Below are 14,031 nucleotides of genomic sequence, written 5' to 3'. Positions count from 1 at the left end.
TACCATCGCTTATGTTCTTTGTGGCCCTACATCTCCTGTGCCTCTTGTTCCACTGAGCTCTGAGCCCAGCCAAAAAGGCAAGTGTATTACCTCTTCCAAGTGAGATGGCAGAGTTCCAAGTGCAGGAAGGAAGCAATCTTATCAGACCTCTGGCCCATTGATAAAACCACAGGAGGAAATCGTTGAGTTTCAAATGGAGAAAGGGAAGTCTTAGATAAAACTAGGAATTGCCTAAGGAGTTTCCACTTTAAAGTTGTTTTTCCACATCAGTAGAAAAGCTTTTTATCATAGCTAGGGTTATTTATTTGTGGTCTTAGAGGTGAAGTGTTGTCTGACTCTTTAGAGCTCTTTATAAGGTCTTCAGTAATGATAAGTCCCTTCCATCCCCAAAAGATAGCCATTCTTTTCTCCACCCCACTTGCTTTCTTAGAGCCATCAGGCCTTTTCCTAGAGGCCCAGAGTTCCTCTTTCAGATATTCTGAGGATTCTCAGTACTGTATTTAAGTTTCACAATAGAAAAAACTGCCAGATATGCAGGGAGACTGACTGTACCCCATATCAAAAGAAACTATGAAATTGTTTTCATTGTACATATGTTCTTGTAAAGGATTGTTAGAATATACTTCATTTCAAGGTCCTTTCCAATACTAGACTTTGGGGATTCTATGTGGTGTTTTGGGTTGCTTAGTTGGTTAGTTTTTGTATTCAGTGATGTTCGTCTTCAACTATACTCAAGAAGAAACCAGATATACTGAGGAGTAAAAGATGAGGTGAGCATACAAATGAGCATTGAGGCAAGAGAGACTTCAGATGGACACACGATTTGAAAGGAAGGTCTGAGCTGAGCAACTATATTCAGGCTTCTTTACTAACTTACTTAAGCTGAATTCCTAAGGGGCAGTGGCCTAAAGGCTTCTTCAGGAGTTAAAAAAAGAATAGAGGATCCAATTAGGGACAGAGTCTCTTTTTTTAATTTTATTTTATTATGTTATGTTCATGGGACAGAGTCTTTTTAATTTTTCTCTTTTTCCAATTTGGGAAACAATGAAATGCAGACAATTATGTCTGTTTTATAAATCCATATTTTAAACAGCTTTATTGAGATATAATTTATTGAGACATAATGAATACAACTCATTCATTTAAAGTATACAATTCAGTGGCTTTTAGTATATTCATGGAGTTGCGCAACCATCAACACTATCTAATTTTAGAATATTTTCATTACCCCAAAAAGAAACTATATCCATTAGCAGTCATTCCCCATTCCCTCCAAAACCTCTCCCAATTATTGGGCAACGACTAGTTTACTTTCTGTCTCTACAGATTCACCTATTCTAGACATTTCATATAGATGGATTCATATAGCATTTTAACAGCTTTATTGAAGTATAATTGATATACAAGAACTGCACATAATGTGTACAATTTAATGAGCTTGATATAATGTAAACCTCATGATAGCACCATTACAATCAAGATAATAGACATATCCAACAACTCCCTGAGTTTCCTTGTGTCCCTTTTGTGGTCACAATATTGTGGTAAGAACACTTAACATGAGATCTACCTTCTTAATAAACTTTAAACTGCACAATACCATATTGTTGACCATAGCAGATCTTTAGAACTTATTCATCTAACATAACTGAAACTTTATATCCAGTGAATAACAACTCCCCATTTCTCCCACCACCTCCCCAGTCCCTGGCAACCACTACTGTATTCTCTGATTCTATGTTTTTGACTATTTTAGATACTTCATATAAGTGGAATCATACACTATTTGTCCTTCTATGACTGGCTTATTTCACTTAGCCTAATGTCCTCCAGGTTCATCCATGTTTTCAAAGTGGCGGTATTTCTCTCTTTTTAAAGACTGAATAATATTCCATTGTATGTGTATATATCTTCTTTATTCATTCTTCTGTTGATGGACACTTGTGTTGTTTCCATATCTTGGCTATTGTGAATAATGCTGCAATGAACATGGGAGTACAGATATCTCTTGAGATTTTGATTTCAGTTTTTTGATATATACCCTGAAGTGGGATTGCTAGATCATTTGGTAGTTCTATCTTTAATTTTTTGAGGAATGTCCATACTGTTTTCCATAACTGCTATAACATTTTACATTCTTACCAACATTTACATTATCTACCTAGCAATTTTTCCACAACCTTGCCAATACTTATATTTATTTTTTAATAGTAGCCATTCTAATAGTTATGAGATGCTATCTCATTATAGTTTTGGTTTGCATTCTCCTGATAAATGATGTTGAGCATCTTTTCATATACCTGTTGGCAATTTGTATGTCTTCTTTGGAGAAATGTCTGTTTTACATACAACTTTTTTTTGATCTGGTTTCTTTCACTTAGCATATATGCTTTCATAGCATATATGTTTTCAAGGTTTGTTGATATTGTAGCATTACCAGTACCTCATTCTTATTTATTGCTGAATAATATTCCATTGTATGAATATACTACATTTTGTTTGTCCTTTGTCTATTGATGGATAGTGGAGTTGTTTCCACTTTTTGGTTAGTGTGAATGATGCTGCTATAAATATTCATGTACAAGTTTTTGTGTGGGCATGTATTTTCATTTTTCCTGGGTATACACCTAAGAATGGAATTACTGGGTCATATGTAGCTGTATGTTTAACCTTTTAAGGAACTACCAGATTGTTCTCTGGAACTGCTGCACCATCTTACAACCCCATCAGCAATAAATGAAGATTCCAACTCCTCCACATCCTCAGCAACACTGGTTATTATCTGTCTTTTCACTTAAAGCCGTCCTCATGAGTGTGAAATGTTATCTCATTGTGGTTTCGTCTTAAATTTCTCTAATGACTAATGAAGTTGAGAATCTTTTCATGTGCTTATTGGCCATTTGTATATCTTCTTTGGAGAAATGTCTATTCAGATCATTTGCTTATTTTCAAATTGGGCTATTTTTCTTTTTATTATTGAGCTGTAATAGTTCTACATACAAATCTCTTAGTAAACTCAGGTCATGATCTCCGGGTCATGGGATTGAGCCCCGTGTCAGCCTTACGCTCAGTGAGGAGTCCATTTCAGGATTCTCTCTCGCCCTCTGCCCCTCCCTCTGCTTGCAATTTCTCTCTCTCACTCTCTCTCTTTCTCTCTCTCAAATAAGGAAATCTTAAAAAAATTAATAAAATCCTCCTGGATCACTATTTTATTTTCCACGTTTCTTCCCAACACCTAATAAGCAATCTTCTTTCTGACACCTTTACTACTTTTAGGCTGCTGCCTCCATTTCAGAAAGACACTAACACCGCTGACCACCATTGATTCTTTGTAATGGATGAGAGGCCCTACTGTTGGTATCTTGAGGTCCACCTTATCAAAGACAGTGGATGTCTTCACTGTCTACTCTTCCTGCTAACTGAAAACTGTTTTACAGTCCAATCCAAAATCACAAACAAACAAGAAAAAAAAAATAATACCCCCACTCCTGTACCCAAATAGCTGAACAACTAAAGAGGAACATACCAACCTCCAGCAAGGTTGATGGCTACACCACAATGGTTCTAGCTCCTTTCAGACATTAATCAAATGAACCACATAGACATCTCAGCACTTTGAGTCACCTCATGAAAAGTGTCTTGCCCTGCTTTCATTGCTATCTCTTCCAGAAGATGGCACCTTCTTCAGAGAAAACAGGGAGCCATCCAGTATGACCATCTAAACTATTAGTCATAAATCAAAATGTTTATAGGGACTAGGCAGATAACTTGATGCATAAAGCTGCTCAAGTGTAGAATGTGCTGAAGACTTTGGAAAACTGGAAAGCAAGTACCCAATATATGTGCAACCTGGCTCCAGTTGATTTTGCCATGCAGGACTGTAGGCCCCATGTTGCCAGATCTTATTTTTTAAGAGAAGCTAGAAACTGGAATTTTTATGTGAAAAATTCCTTTTCAAATACTGGCAATAAATTTGATATTTTAGAAAACACGGTGTAGGCCAAACAAAACATGTGCATTGGCTGGATCTGGCCAACGGGCCACTAGTTTATAATCTCTGTTCAAAACACTACCTAATTCTCCTCCAACATTCCCTGTCATTGGCAGCACCAATCTAGGATCCTATTGCTGCCCACATACTTAAGTCTTCCTCCTTCAGACTATTAACTGTTTTTTAAAAACACTTTTCTTCCAGCTATTTTTCTCTATGTACATACCAAGAAGAACCCATCCTTAAAGAGTGGCTTAATATACTAACAGAAAGCATGAGTTTTGGAGTCAGTGAGATCTCTGTTCAATCCTAGCTCATCCAACTACAGTTATGTATCTTTAGGCAAGTTACTCTACTTTTTCGAGCCTCAGTTTTTTCATCGTTAAAATGGGTAAAGTAACAGGGCACCTGGGTGGCTCAGTCGGTTAAGCATCCGACTCTTATTTTGGCTCAGGTCATGATCTCAGGGTCATGAGATGGAGCTTGGCATCAGGCTCCACACTCAGTGGGAAGTCTGCTTGAGATTCTCTCTCTCCTGCTTCCTCTACCCCTCCCTCCTTAAGCAAATAATCTTTTTTAAAAATGGGTAAAGTAACCTTTAGTTTATAGGTTTGTTTTGAAGCAATACATTTTTCAAAAGATATATATATATATTTATTTATTTATTTATTTATTTATTTATTTATTTATTTGAAAGAGAAGATCATGAGCCAGAGGGGCAGAGGGAGAAGGAGAGAGTCCTAAGCAGACTCCACACCATGTGAGGAGTTGGACATGGGCCTCCATCCCACCACCCTGAGATCACGACATGAGCCAAAACCAAGAGTTGAGCATTTAACCAACTGCACCACCCAGGCACCCCTTGGAACTATACATTTTAAGAATCTGGAACATAATAGATGCTTAGTAAATATTATGGAGTCATCCTTCATCCTTACTTCTTTTATTTTAAGATTTTATTTATTTATTTGAGAGAGAGAATGAGATAGAGAGAGAGAGCATGAGAGGGGGGAGGGTCAGAGGGAGAAGCAGACTCCCTGCTGAGCAGGGAGCCCAATGCGGGACTCGATCCCAGGACTCCAGGATCATGACCTGAGCCGAAGGCAGTCGCTTAACCAACTGAGCCACCCAGGCGCCCCTCATCCTTACTTCTTAACATTATCTAACATTTGACACATTGACACCTTTAACTTCATCTCTTTTTCCCCTTTAAACTTTAAGTTCTTGGAGCAATACTGTTTATGGTCACAGTGTAAAAGTTCATGAGCCCCAGTCCAATGTCATTTGAATACCCTTGATCCCAAACCCATGCTCCATCCCCAGACTATGTATATTTATCCCGTATATTTTCTCATCGTTAAATCTAAATGACAATTGTTTCTTTCATACTTGTCCATTTCTGTGAAGCGTCTGGTAAAACAAACCCCATGTACCCTACAAAGCTCTTTGAACGGGCTTCTAGGATAATAGTCCTCAGACATCTTGGGCCACCCAGTGATATCTGTCTATTCAACTTTGTATCAGAGCAGCTTCCTCTGAAAGTTCTCTTACTTTTGTCTCTATCCATTAAGACCTGGATGAAATTCATTTGGTCACATGGAATCTATTTCATAAAGGGTAGAAAGTATAAAATATTTGCATCTAATTCCATTCAGCTTCCCATTTGCAATTAAACAAACTCTGGCAGAATGACTATCAACTCAAGATAAACATGGAAAAGAGGGAGTTAGACCTAGGGAAAGATCTCAAAGGCCATATGAGTTTCAACACCTTTAATCAAGTAAGATGCCTCCATTTACCTTATTGGTATAGAGGTCACCCTTCCAGCCTCCCAAATGATCATCAAATAAGCCATGAGCCTTATTTAAGTCTTCCAGCTAGTTATTTCCACTTTCTGTCTTAAAGGAATGGACACAGTTAGTACATGTGGCTCTGAAGCCTAAGCCAGAAGAGAATTTTCAAAGGTATGTTGAGCTACATGAAGAATCTAGACTCCCAAGATGTCTGCTTTGAAGAAGACAACACTGTTGGAATATAAAGTACTGGTATGTTTGTATCAAAAGAAGTCACATTCATCACTTTATGGTTACATCTCATGTGTGAAGGCACACCTGTTTCAGGTTCCCTGCAGGCACATCCCATTCCCACCTCTGAACCTTTTCCAAAACAATATGTGCTCCCTAGGATACTTTTCCTTTAGGCAGTCAAGTGGTCGTTCCCATCATTTAAACAGCTACTGAAATCCCATCAATCCTCCAGTTTTCTAAGATTGATTGGCCAACTGGCATTTGTGGTTTTTTTTTTTTCTTTTGGCTCAGTCTGGACATGAAACACCCACAGCTATTCTTCCCTCCTTGATCATGTACTTAGCCCTCATTGCCTCAACTTTATTGAAGTACATTTATCCTTTCTTTATATCAGTAGCATTTGTTCTGGTCAAAGATTGAACAGAGAGTAATGTCTCCTCCACAAACAAATAGCTCATAAATCTAAGACTTAGAATTCTACCCATAATGCTATTGTACAATGCATTAATTTAGTAGCTTAAGTAAAATATTAGATTTTTGTTATAGGTACAAGGGTATAAAAGTATTAGCAGAGGTTAGGTCTCTTGTGAAATACAAATGCAAAATTTAAATGCATATATGTGAATTAGAATTCAGTAACATTTACTAATGATCTTAATGAAGGTAGAAGAGCATGGTAAAAATTAATGAGATATTACACCTAACAATATAAGTGAAGCTAGAATTCACATATTGATCATTGTTTTTTTTTTTCTTTGTCTTATACATTAGAGAGTAGCAAAGTAATTCAATGAGAAGTCACATGGACCTAAGTTTGAACACCAGTTGTACTACTTACTATCTGCTTGATCTTGGTCAGGTTAACTTCTTTGAGCCTCAGTTTCATACTCTTTGGAATATAGATAATAATAGTACTACCTTATAAGGTTAATGGGAGAATCATCAAAAGATAGTATTAATTGACCAAGTATTTGGAATCAAGCATTGTTTAAGCCCTTTAAATGGATTATCTCATATAATCCTCCCAACCACCCTATAAGACAGGTACTATTATTATCTCCAGTTTATAAGACTTCCTAGGCAAAGGGAAATTAAATAACTTGCCCAAAGTCATATAGCTAGTAAGTGGTGGCACTAGAATGTAAATCTAGGCACCCTATTTCTTTTTATTTTTTAAGATTTTATTTGAAGTAATCTCTACACCCAATGTGGGACTCAAACTCACAACCCCGAGATCATGAGTCACATTCTCCACTGACTGAGCCAGCCAGGCACCCCGAGGCACTCTATTTCTTAGCCACAAGCATGCAGTACTTTCAAAAAGTAGAGGATATAATGCCTGCAAAGCACTTAATACAGTGCCAAGCACATAGCAAGTGCTCAAAAAATGTTAACTACTATTTGCATAATTTACTATGACTTATTAGGAATATCCTCTCACAATTTATTTCAGTATATTCAGCCATCTGCCTCATATAAATACATATAGCTCTGGGCTTTCTACCTTAGAGGCTTCTCTCTTAGAAGCCAGGTCTCATAGTGATATGGCTCCCTTTATAGACCACCAGGTAGAATTAAGTCCTTAAATGCTTTCTGAAGAAGTAGAAGTAAGAGAAGAGAGGGAGAAGGGACAGAAGTTCTTAACATTTGTGGAAATGGGTTCAACAGTTACATGGAGGTCTGTGGGGCTAGGTTAGCCTTCTACTGTGGGACTCTCTACGTTCAGTTTTAGTTGCTGTGGAAAGAATAGGGGTGATTTCCTGTCACCCTTACTTCACCATGCCTCCAGGGTGATCCATATACTTCTACGGCGCCTAGCGGCCCTTATGTCAAGGGAAAGCCTATGGCATCTTGCATCATTAAGCATGGCTGTGAGGTTTGTTGAAAACAAAAGTGATTGGGTGAATTTTAGCATTTTATGAGCATCAAGAAGAAAACATTAATTATTTATGTGCTATATCTTGAGAGGCACAGAAAGCTTTAAGGGCCCCAGATTTCTGCTAAACTCTCACCATTTGAGGGTTATTTATTTTTAGCAAGTTCTCCCTCAAAATTCATTATTATTTTGGAAAATAAGCACATTAAGCCAGTTATCATTCATACATTAAATCAAGTTAATTTAATCAGAATGCTTCCTTCCTGTCAAATAGATGGCCTCTACTGTGGAAGAAATAGGAGATTGGCTCTAGCAATGGGCAAAAGATTAATTTCAGAATGTAGTAGCACTGCTTAAGTGTAGGCATGAATGCACAAAACTATCCCCATGCCCTCTTTTAAATGCCAAAACTCATGAGTACCGATAACCAAAATGGTTTAACACTGGTCTATCCAATCTGCTTTGTTCCAAGTAGCAATGAGGAGATGCTAGGGTAAAGAATACAAGGGGGAGAGAAGAGAGAGAGGAAAGAGATGGCATTTTTGTGCCTGGTCTCCACACCCAACCTAGGAATTTCATGCGGTTGATGCTTGATAATAGACTGTTAACTTGAAATCAAGGCAAGGCAGAAAGGGGAAGGCGAGGATTGTTTGTTCTTAGTGACTTCCTCCCCTCAGTGACAATTTTAAGTCCCAGCAGACTGATCCTGGAAACTCCAAAGACTCTTCAGAACTTGCATATATGGGTTCACCAAATCGGACAGAGCCTTGGCACTCTTTAATGTAGCAAGGGTGTACTGCAGCTGGGCACTGCAACTGTGACCGTAGCACAGGGAAAAGTCCCCACCACTCAAAGGACCTAATGGTGGACTTTCAGGTGCTAGGTCAAGCCAGTGTGAGAAAAATTTAGAGATGGAGAGGACTTCCTGGTTATACTAAAATTGTACCACAAAAGTGAGCACTTGCCTCTTAGTTTGGTTCTGGTGATTCTCCAACCTGTACATTCTTTCATTTATATGCTAATCTCCATGTCCAACACCTAGGGCCCCAAATTTGAGCTTACATTGCATTAGCTCACAATTTGTTTCAGAGCCAAGGACTGCTGTCACACCTACTTCAGATGTTCTTTCCCCTGATTTTAGTGAGCTAAAAAGCTGGTAAGTCTGTAGACAATGAAGGAAAAGGAAGGGAGGAGGTTATTTGGAAGCAGGAAAAGAAAAAAGAAAGCAAGAGAAAGGAAGTACCTAATTGTGGGCTAAAGTGTTGTTGGTTCCAAAACACACACACACACAAATTCATAAAAGGAAGAAACACAACCAAACCATCATCACCATGTAGACCGCCTAAATAAGGATGAAATCAAGGCCAAGGAATTTAAGGCACTGCTGGAAATGGAGAAGTCATGCTTAATGTGGTTTTTACAGCCCAGTTTGAGATCATGAACTACAGAATGCACAGTGATACAAGAAACAACAGGTATTGTAGAGGATGTGGAGAAAAGGGAACCCGCTTGCACTGTTGGTGAGAATGCAAACTGGTGTAGCCACCGTGGAAGACAGTATGGAGTTTCCTCCAAAAGTTAAAAATAGAACTACCCTATGATCCAGCAACTGCACTACTAGGTATTTACCCAGCAAATACAAAAATACTAATTCCAAGGGATATATGCACCCTGATGCTTATAGCTGCATTATCTACAATAGCCAAATTATGGAAACAACCCAAGTGTCCATTGACTGATGAATGGATAAAGAAGATGTGGTGTGTGTGTGTGTGTGTGTGTGTGTGTGTGTGTGTATCTCAACCATAAAAAAGAATAAAATCTTGCCTTTTGCAATAACATGGACGGAGCTAGAGAGTATTACACTAAGTGAAATGAGTCAGAGAAAGACAAATACCATAAGATTTCACTCATATGTGGAATTTAAGAAACAAAACAAAGGGAAAAGGAAGAGAGAGAGGCAAACCAAGAAACAGGTTCTTAACTGTAGGGAAGAAACTGATGGTTATCGGATGGGGGGTGGGGGGAGAAATGGGTGAAATAGGTGATGGGAATTAGGGAGTGCACTTGTTATGATGAGCACCTGATGTTATATGGAATTGTTGAATCACTATATTATACACCTGAAACTAATATTATACTGTATGTTAACCACGTGGAATTTAAATAAAAACTTAAAAAAGAAAACAAAATGATAATACATTCATTTATGCAGATATGACATATCTTTCCTTCATACACACAGACTCTCCCTCAATACATGCATAGATACAGCTTTATACCAAGACTTCTGTCCTCATACAGACACAAAAAGTCATATACATCACCAAACACCAAAATATACATCTGTATACCCACGTAAATCATGGATACAAAGTCAAATATGGACATTTGGAAAATATAAACTTAGAGGTACACACAAGAATACACAACTACAAATATCTACATAAATTGTAATAGCTACCATTTATCAGGAGTCTACTATATGCCCAGAACTTTACATATATTGGCTCATTAATCCTGACAAACACTTCTCTGAGAAGGGTATCGTTAATCTAAGTTTACAAACTTAAAGGAGATAGTAACTTGCCAAGAGTCATGCAGCTAATATGGCTTATAGTAGAGTAAGAATTCAAAAACAAGCCAGGCTGCCTGAAATTGCTGCAACTCTCCAACACCTTGATGCTGCAGCCTCTCATGACAGCTCAGAGACATCCATAAACAGATGCACACCCAGTTATAGGTACTCAAGCTCCCTGGCCAAGAGAATTTTAAAATGTGATTAGAATAGTTCAGTGTTTGTTATCATCTTAATCATTTATTTGAACTACAGCAATCTGGAATTCCTTTGGGTCATTAGTACCTGTCAGTAAATTATAATGTGTTTAAATTACCTCTAGAGTATTTAAATTTAAACACTCTTGTATCTTGGAGTAGAGCCAGCCAATATTTTTAAATAATAACACTATATAATTAAAGCTTAGGGTAAGCTTAGGATCTCATTCAAGTTAACAAAAGATTACTCTTCACAGCAGAATGAAAAACAAGATTCTAATTAATTAATGTGCTAATTGTTCTTCCTTTTTACAATCAGCATGGCAATTTCATCTGAGAAGATACTGCACAAATATGCACACAAGAACCCCAGCTGATACCCTGGCTGGATATTTCCTTGTGCTATCCTCGGCAATTGTGGCGCACCCTTTGACATCAAACGTGGACCTAGCATAGGATCCTCCACCGTGAATCTACACTCTCAAGTTTGGGGAAGCTTTAACAACCTCCAGGATAGGGAAACTAGCTGCTCCAGTTTGCCTAAGACAATTCGGTTTACTCTTGTTGTCTTGATTCAGCAAAGAGTACACTAAAGAGTGTCTTGATTTGGATGATAACATACCAAGAGACCCCACTTCAGATCATTTATGAAGCCATGAATCTTTCTGGCATGGAAGGAGACAGGATAGGGAAGGAAGCGATAAAGAAGAAGTATATTTACTTTCTTCTTCCACTCCTCCTTCTAGATTTGGCGTTTGGGCCACAGTGTGGATTTCCTGTCACTGCTCCCTAGTTTGTGCAATAATACCACCTATAATCCTAGTTATTAGGGGCTTCCTCTCTCTCCCCAGCACAGCCAAAATTACAGTATTTCCTGATAACCAAGGCTTTTTCTTTTTTCATGGTACATACAAATTTCAGTACCTTGTACATTGGTGATAATGCTAAAGAATAAGCATGGGCAGAGCCTTCTAAAAACAGTACCTTGGTGTTTCACAGTTTTATCTGGTCTGGAACTGGAAGATTACAACCCAGTGTAATGTATAGATCCTATAGAAGAAAGAAAGTATTTGGAGAAATTTTCTAACAAAATATTCAGGCGAAGAAATGTACTCTGTTAAGAAGATTGGAAACACTAAACAAAAACACATGATGTGTGTCATGGAGAGCAATCCTGCCTGAACAAGCAAGGGGTTGACTGCTCTGTTGGACATTTTTCAAGTCTAACTTCTAAGGATTTTCTCCTGAAGAGACTGAAAGAAGAGCAATGGAGGTCAAACTACAAAACATACAGCAAACAAGAGCAAATCTTTTTCGTGGAATCTGTGAAAGACAGTGAGAAACAGTAACGCCTTGGATCCCTACAACAACTTACTTTTGAAAAGCTCGTTCATGGTACTAACAATTTTTATTGAATTCCTTTGCATAATGTAGGCATGGAGAAATAGAGGGACTTTCCCTAGGTCTCACAAGCCAGTGGCAGAGCCAGAATCAAAACTCATCTTCCCTGACTTCAAGGCTAGGAGGGTTTTAATTTTTTAAATTAAACTCCATGCCTGTGGTAAGATTACATCAGTATAGTGGTTAAATAAAAAGACTCTTGAGCTTGCCAAGGTTTGAGTCCTGGCTCTACCACTTACCAGCTGTGTGACTATGGGCAAAACACTTCAACTCTCTGTGTCTCAGTTTCTTCATCTATAAAATGGGATAATAATAATACCCCCTTCAGAGGGTTGTTGGGAGGATTATATATTACATATAAAATCCATAGAGCAAAACTTGACACATAGCAAGCACTCAATAAGTGTTAGCTGTTATCTATAAAACAATTTTGAGAAACCATTTGAGAGTTCTTTACTAAGCAAGTGGTTAGATAGACACACAGCTAAATATATCTGATAATGTCCATCAAATGATCAACCCACATTTGGAGAAACCAAAGAAGTGAATCAGATTAACTGTGTGACAATCAATTTGGTGATTGGTCCCTGTAATACAATAATATTTTAGGCAGTTCTATTAAATTATAGGTCTCTGAGCTCTTTAGTGGCCGAGAAAGGAGTTTCCATTATCAGGGTATGTTGCAAATTCTTTTTAGAGACTTAAATAGGAAGGCGGTCTTCTTTAAAAGGTTTCTGGGGACCCAGGACTGAAACTTACCCTGAGCTAAATTATAGAGGAAAAAGTAAAAACATGCTGAAAGAAACATTATGTGTCTGAGTCTTCCTCCCAGGGATTTTTAAGTATATGGTATTTCACATTCAATTTTAATGCTACAACCATGGTCTATTGTTTCCATCAAAAGTGTTCCTCCAACCTTAACATTAGCTTCCTGAACTTACCATTTTGATGCCAGCTGTAGTGCCAAAGATCTGTATTCTATGATCAATACCATTCTACCTTCCATAGTGCCCTTCTCTGTATTGGCCAAGGCAGAAGAGTGGGCAGCCAGCACCAGTATCTAGAAGGCAAATTGCTCAGGAAAGTGTGGCTAAAGTGGAGATACAGTCTACATTTGCAACATGCTAAACCATTGCCAACATGGCTGCCCTTTGTTCAGGTTGGTTTTGTTAGGGTGATGTTAAGCCCTAACATTCCTGAAAGTATGAGAAAGCTCCTTTTGTAGCACTGAAGTTTTATTCTCCAAGGTCCTTCTGGCTGTAAGATTTAATATTCTAAACCTGGGACTGTCCTCGTAGATCTCACACTACACATATTGCCAAGTATCTTCATTTTGCAGACAACAAAACCATGGACTTTCATCTCTGTTTTGGCCAAGACAAAAGAAGCAGAGTCTAGAGAAACATGTCTAAAGCAGAGTACAGTGTTTGTTTTGCAATGGCCTGAAGGGCTGCCAAGATGGCCATCTTTGTTCAGGTTGGTTGTGTTAGTGCGGAGTCAAGCCCTGACATTCCATGAGGTGTGAGAGAGCTGCTTCTTTGACATTAAAGTTTATTCTCCACTTTCCCACAATAGAGCTGGATATATATATCGTTTTGTAAGCAAACCACAGTTGGCCGAAGAACACACACTGATTTAATATTCCCTTTCTTTCCCCCTTCCATATGGAAAGAGCCATGTAAGCTCTTAAAAAAAAAAAAAAAGTTTTCTCTGTCATCCAGGCAGGATATGAACTCTGTTGTTGCTCCTCCAGGTCACCAGATGAACATCTGCCAGGACTTCGGGAATGCAATTTAGGTAGGACACCCAGAATCCCTGTAGTGGCACCTGTTTATTTCCATGGCCACTCTCTTTTTCCACTTCCTGATACCTCTTTCCCAAGGAGCAGGTTGGAAAGGTAAGCCAGCATGTAAGTACTATTCTCTCTTCCACAACCTTTGACAACCCCAGAGACAGATGGA

The sequence above is a fragment of the Eumetopias jubatus genome, unplaced genomic scaffold, assembly GCF_037043125.1.
Source record: "Eumetopias jubatus isolate StellerSeaLion01/CBP00866 unplaced genomic scaffold, mEumJub1_p1.0 scaffold_11, whole genome shotgun sequence".
NCBI classification, from domain to species: Eukaryota; Metazoa; Chordata; class Mammalia; order Carnivora; family Otariidae; genus Eumetopias; species Eumetopias jubatus.
This window is presented reverse-complemented; position numbering follows the sequence as displayed.